The following is a 5,859-nucleotide window of genomic DNA, read 5'->3' as shown; positions in this document are numbered from 1 at the left end:
TTGTTTGTGCAGGTCCTTGATCCCTAGACCTCCTTTCTCCTTGGATCTGCAAATTCTACTCCATTTAACAAGATGGTATCTTTTTTTCTTATTGCACCCCTGCCAGAAAAACCTCCTCCGGTGTTTATCCAGCCTTTCAATAAAAGTTTTGTTCATCAACCACATGGACATGTGGTAGAGAGAGATCTGAGTCACTACAGAATCTAGTAGAGTATGCCTTCCTCCCATAGAGGCGACATTCCCAACCCATGCTTCAAGAGATATTTGCAGACTATGAATTCCCAATCAGAATTTCTGAGATTGGTATAGCTAACAGGCATACCAAGATATTTAGTAGGGAAGCTGCCAATATCACAATTGAAAAGCTCAGCATATACTTTTATCATCGTATCATCCCCACCCACAGTGAGTATCTCACTTTTTTGAAAATTAACTTTTAACCCAGACATCATTTCGAACATATATAACAGCAACTTCAGGTTAACTGCTTTTTCAACATCATGTTCCAGGCAGATGATTGTATCATCCGTGTATTGCAGTACAACAACTCCATCAGGAACAAGGTCCGCCGCCAAACCAACCAGTAACTTGTTGCGTTGAGCATTTTTTTATCATTTTAGTGAGACACTCAACAGCCAAATTAAACAGAAAAGGGGAGTGCAAATCACCCTGCCTAACCCCTTTTGCACTTTGGAAATACGGCCCCACACTATTGTTGAGTTTGATGCTCACCGTACCATTACGGAGGATTTGGTTTATCCATCCACACCAGGTTTCACTAAAACCCCGCATTTTGTGACATTCTAGCAAGAAGTCCCAGTTCACCTTAGCATAGGCCTTCTCGAAATCAAGTTTCAGCACCACCTCAACTCGCTTTTTCACATGAGTATAGTTAAGGATTTCATGTAAAGATAAGACCCCATCCATAATGTTCCTCCCCCCAACAAAAGCATTTTGGATAGGGCTGATCAACTTGTCAGCATACACCGAAACTCGGCGATCCAAGACTTTAGTGATGAGCTTATAAGGGCATCTAAGAAAACATATCGGCCTAAACGCAGCACATCCAGCTTCCCTTGATGGAAGTGAGTAAACAAGGACATAATGTCCTGTTTCACAATCTCCCAACAAACTTGGTAAAACTCTACAGGTATGTTGTCCGGTCCCGGGGCCCTATTAGGTGCCATATCGAAAAGGGCTTCTCTAACCTCTTCCTCTGTGAACTCTCGGCATAAGTCATTGTTATTAGATTCAGTAAGTTTCTCTTCAGCTGACCAAGTATCAGGGTCAAGGTGGAATTGGTTCCCCAGGGCTGGGCCAACTAGCTCTTTTTAGAACTCCGTGGCATGCTCAATCAAATTTTCAGTGCCCTCAATCACCATCTCCCCCACTTTAAGTGAGTGAATTGTATTTTTACGTTTACGCCCATTGGCAATATGGTAGAAATAATCCGTATTTAAATCTCCTTTGAGCAGCCACCGCTCATGCGACTGCTGGAGCCAGAAGATTTCTTCATTCACCAGCAGCTCATGGAGCTCAAAACAAACATCGATTTTTCTGCTATAATGCACAGGTGAAAGAGCGGCTTCCTCTTCTAACTCTTCTAGCATGTATAATTCCATACCAATATCCTCTTTCCTCTTCTTCTCATGGCCATACCTATCGGATCCCCAACCTTTGAAGTAGGATTTGAACCTCTTCAATTTAATATTAAGTATATCTATGGGATCAGAGGAATATACTTTTCTAGACCAGATCTTTCTGACCAAAGGCAGGAATCTCTCATCTTTTACCCAGGCTAGGTCAAACCGAAATTCTCTGGTTTTTGCGGCCTCTCGCCCCTCATCACCCGAGGCTAAAAGTAAAGGGTTATGGTATGAGATTTCCTGGACCGGTTTTCTGACTGAAACTAACGGAAACATGTCCTCCCAAGTTTCTGACATCAGGATACGATCAAGCTTCTCTAGAGTAGGATGTGCTTGATTATTTGTCCATGTATACTTGCCACCACTGATGTGAATCTCTCTAAGAGCAAGCATATTTATAATGGAATTGAAAATATCCATAGATTTATGGTTCGTCATCTTTTTGTTTTTCTCCCCAAGGTGTCTCAGAATATTAAAATCCCCTCCCACTATGTACGGGACTTGCATATTGCTACATATGGTAGCAAGCTCGATGAGGAATTCCTCTTTGAATTCTTCATGAGCAGAACCATACACTATTAGCAACCCCCCATTGAGTTTTTTTTTCTTTTTATCATTTACAACAAGCTGGAGTATATACTTGCCTTTCACACAGGAGACAACATCAAAAGTATCATCTCTGACCCCACACAGAATACCACCCGATTTTCCCACAGAAAGAATCCAGTTCCAACTGAACACATTGAAAGGGTCAATTCTCCTAAGACAATTAGGAGTAAAGTTTTTTTTCATGGTTTCTTGTAAACCCAGGAAATCCAACGAATGGTCACTAATCAAATCAAAGAGGCAGGTGGCCATTCCTTTCTTGCCTACCCCCCTGCAATTCCAAATGATTCCTTTCATTTGGAACGTTTTTTTGTGAAACTGGGACCTAGTAACCCTACCAGGAGGCATTGTAGGGTTACCCCACATCTCACCCACAACTGCGTCTTTTTTCTGGCTTCTAGTCATAGGCCTAGAAAGCTTGACAACAGAACTACGTTGTTTTTTCTTATTAGATTTAACAGAGAAGGTTCGATCATTCACAGTTTCATCATGATCTAGCCATTCCAAATTAACAGGAGCATCTTTCCCCAACCCATTTGTAACAATAATATCATCATCACAATCATGTCTATCATTTTCCAAATTACTCTTCTCAGCTAAGTTCCCCCTCACATTTTCAAGTTCTCTAAGCACATCAATATAAGTGAAGTCATTATCAGGAACGCATACTCCCATTTTAGTAGCTCTAATCATCAACTCATTATTAGCTAGAGCAGCAGACGAATTTTTGCAAGTTTTATGAGCACTACCTTCCAGATCTCTTAAGGTGGCCAGCCTCATAGCTTTAGCTTCCACATTCTCCTGCATGCCTTGAGTGTTACGCTTGCTGAATCTAAGCGCCCCTTCCGGCACAAGCGGAGGGGTATGGATGATCTCCTCATTACAGTCAGGAGAGGGGAGATGTACCACATAGTCACTTAATATCTTCAGCTCTGGATCCACCTCACCGTCAACCTCCACAACCTGGGCAGAGTTAGATTGAGCCGAATCACAAGACAACGAACATTTAACAACAACGTTTCTAGTTACCTGCACATCCTGGGAATCAGTCCCAGTTGCAGCCGAATTCTGTAATAAAACTGGCTTCAGAGGCACTAGCCAGTTAGAAACCTCCTGGGTGTCCTCTTCCTCACAAATCCCCTGCTCTCTTGCTATAGTTTCGATGAGCAGCGAACCATCAACCTCACTTTCCGAGGAAGCAGTGAGCTCACTCTCGGTTGGCAGTAGACGACATGTCTTGCCGACACGAGAGGTATGCCCCTTGTCATGGTCAGGAGATTTGGATCGGCTTTCCTCTTTCTGTGGGTCATCCCTCTTGCGCTTGGGAGTCTGGTCATTCTTAGCAGGGCCATTTTTAGGCATAGGAACAACAGCCTCGTCTTCACCAGGATTTCGAATAAGGACCTCCTCAATCTCATAAGTAAATCTGTAAAAGCGTCCTCCAACACCCCCTCAGCTGAACCAGGCAGGTGATCAACAGACCTACATCCAATCTTGGCCCGAACCGATGAGGGTCGATTCAGAGTAGACCTCTAATGTAATCCCAACCAGGCCACCTGCATAAGCAACAGTCCTATCACATCTTTTATTGGGCGGAATTTTTCCTATCCTGACCCAAGCCACTTCCAGCAACCCCTCAGAGTCGAGATCATCAGACCAGGGAGAAAAACGAACACTAACACCACATTTTTTCAGTTTAACATTCTCAACAAACAGGGCCCGATCCACCTCCCTAGGGTTAGGCATCCGCATCACAAACTTCTGAGGTGCAAAGAACCTCGCAGAGCAGCGCCATCCTTGCCCCACATAGACACTGAGTTCATGCTCAATATCTTTAGTAGGAGCAGATCCCTCAACAATGGTGACAACAATGTTGTAAATTTTCTCCCTGGCCTGTCTATCGATACTAAAATCAGGGATGTAATGAAATCCTTGACCTTTGGACTGAAAAGCACACATAGCAGGAACACACTCCCATGGCAGGAATTTTGAGCAAATGATAGACAGGTGACCTTTCTTCTTACATCTACCACAAAAGGCTTGGGGGCATCTAGCAGTGACATGTCCTAACAGATTGCAGATTTGACAAGCCTCACGAGCAGGAGCGGTGTTACCAGGAAGAGTAGCAGGATCACGAGCGCGCGGTGGAGTACGGTTTCTGCCGGTGACGCGGTTCATGTCGCCGCCGTCTCCACCACGACACTCTTGTCGAGGCGGAGCTGCTCGCTTTCCCCCTGCATCATCAGGCTCATGCGGATGGGCCGAGCTGCTGCCGCCCCCACCCCACTGCACCTGGTGAGTAGGAGCAGCCTGCATTCCATCGGCCGCCTCATCCCATATCTCAAACCCGGAGTCGCCGGATCCAGAGAACCTCGTCGTCGAGGAGTCCCCGGTCTCCGCCTTGCGCTTCCAGACATGAGAATCGTGGCCGCGGCCGTGACCACGATCAAAATGACCAGCACCACGGCCGTGGCGCCCCGTGCCGAATCCGTCCCCTCTCATCTCAGGATTTCTATCTACTCGAGGAACAACAGGTTTAGATGGCAAGGGAGGAGAAGCAACTACTTGAGCAAACGAGCGGCCATCGCCATGGATTTTCCCCTCCCACCACGAGAAGGATTGATGAACCCTAGATCTAGAAGGTGGTGGGGTGTCCCAGAAGTGGGAGAGGCACTCTTCAAGATCGAGAATTTGGGGGGGGGGGGGATTGGAGCGGCGGGGCGCTTAATACCTGCCCCAGCCCCCGAAACCCTAGCATCGCTCGACTCATGACGGTCAGATTTCTCGTCCCCCACGTGGCAACCATCGGTCTCATGGCGGACCGGTCCACGCCCCAGCACCCCCGGCCCAGCTGTCAGGAGCGGTGGAGAGCGTCTCGCGCGAGGACCCGCGCGCCCAATCGTCTCGTGAACCGCAGCCGGCACGTCGCCCTTCACGGTCCCGTGCGCAGCCGTGCCACACGACGGTGCTGCCGCGCCGACCGCCGCGGGCGTCACCGGAATCCTGTCCCGAACCCTAGCAAAGTGACACGGGAAGGGGACGATATCACCGATGTCGATAAACTCACCCTCGCGAAGGAAACAAGCGTCCACGGTTTCCCCGCGGTCGTCAAGGAGCACGATGCGGAGAGCCTCGCGTCGGAGCCAGAGCACACCCTCGGTCAGCGAGATCCGCCGCGCCGCCGTGATGTCCGCCGCGAACAGGACTTGCCAGCGCGCGTTGCCCGCCATCCTCGTTCCAAGGGTTTTCAGTGGCTCTGCATGTTGCGTGGCGTGGCCACGAGATCTCTGGATACTGCTTTTTTAATTGTCTCAAGTTCGTTCTTGCAATTTCCAGTAAAGAGTCTAAACAATTCAATGAACAATCCATCTATAATATCACAAACCTTTATAGGGAAACAAATTCATAGTCACTGTTTTGCAGATGAACTATACCCTATCAATCTTCTTCACCCCAAAATAGTGACCCATACAAACTCACACAGATGCCTACGTGTGGTTTAATCTTCGACTCTAAACATGGGCATAACCTCAAGTACACTACGAAACCAACCACAGATAGCCAAGGCAAGTTCTTGTGCAGCCTAGGGGATTGTGCTAAACAAAAC

The 5,859-nt window shown here is 47.2% G+C and overlaps 1 pseudogene; it reads right to left on the bottom strand.

Annotated features, from left to right (window-relative positions):
- Positions 1 to 1,331: 1,331 nt before the first annotated feature.
- Positions 1,332 to 5,482, bottom strand: LOC123121198 (uncharacterized; annotated as a pseudogene).
- Positions 5,483 to 5,859: the final 377 nt, after the last annotated feature.

This window comes from Triticum aestivum, chromosome 5D (genome assembly GCF_018294505.1).
Source record: "Triticum aestivum cultivar Chinese Spring chromosome 5D, IWGSC CS RefSeq v2.1, whole genome shotgun sequence".
NCBI lineage: Eukaryota > Viridiplantae > Streptophyta > Magnoliopsida > Poales > Poaceae > Triticum > Triticum aestivum.
Note: the sequence above shows the minus strand (reverse complement) of the source record. Positions and strands in the feature narration are given on the sequence as shown.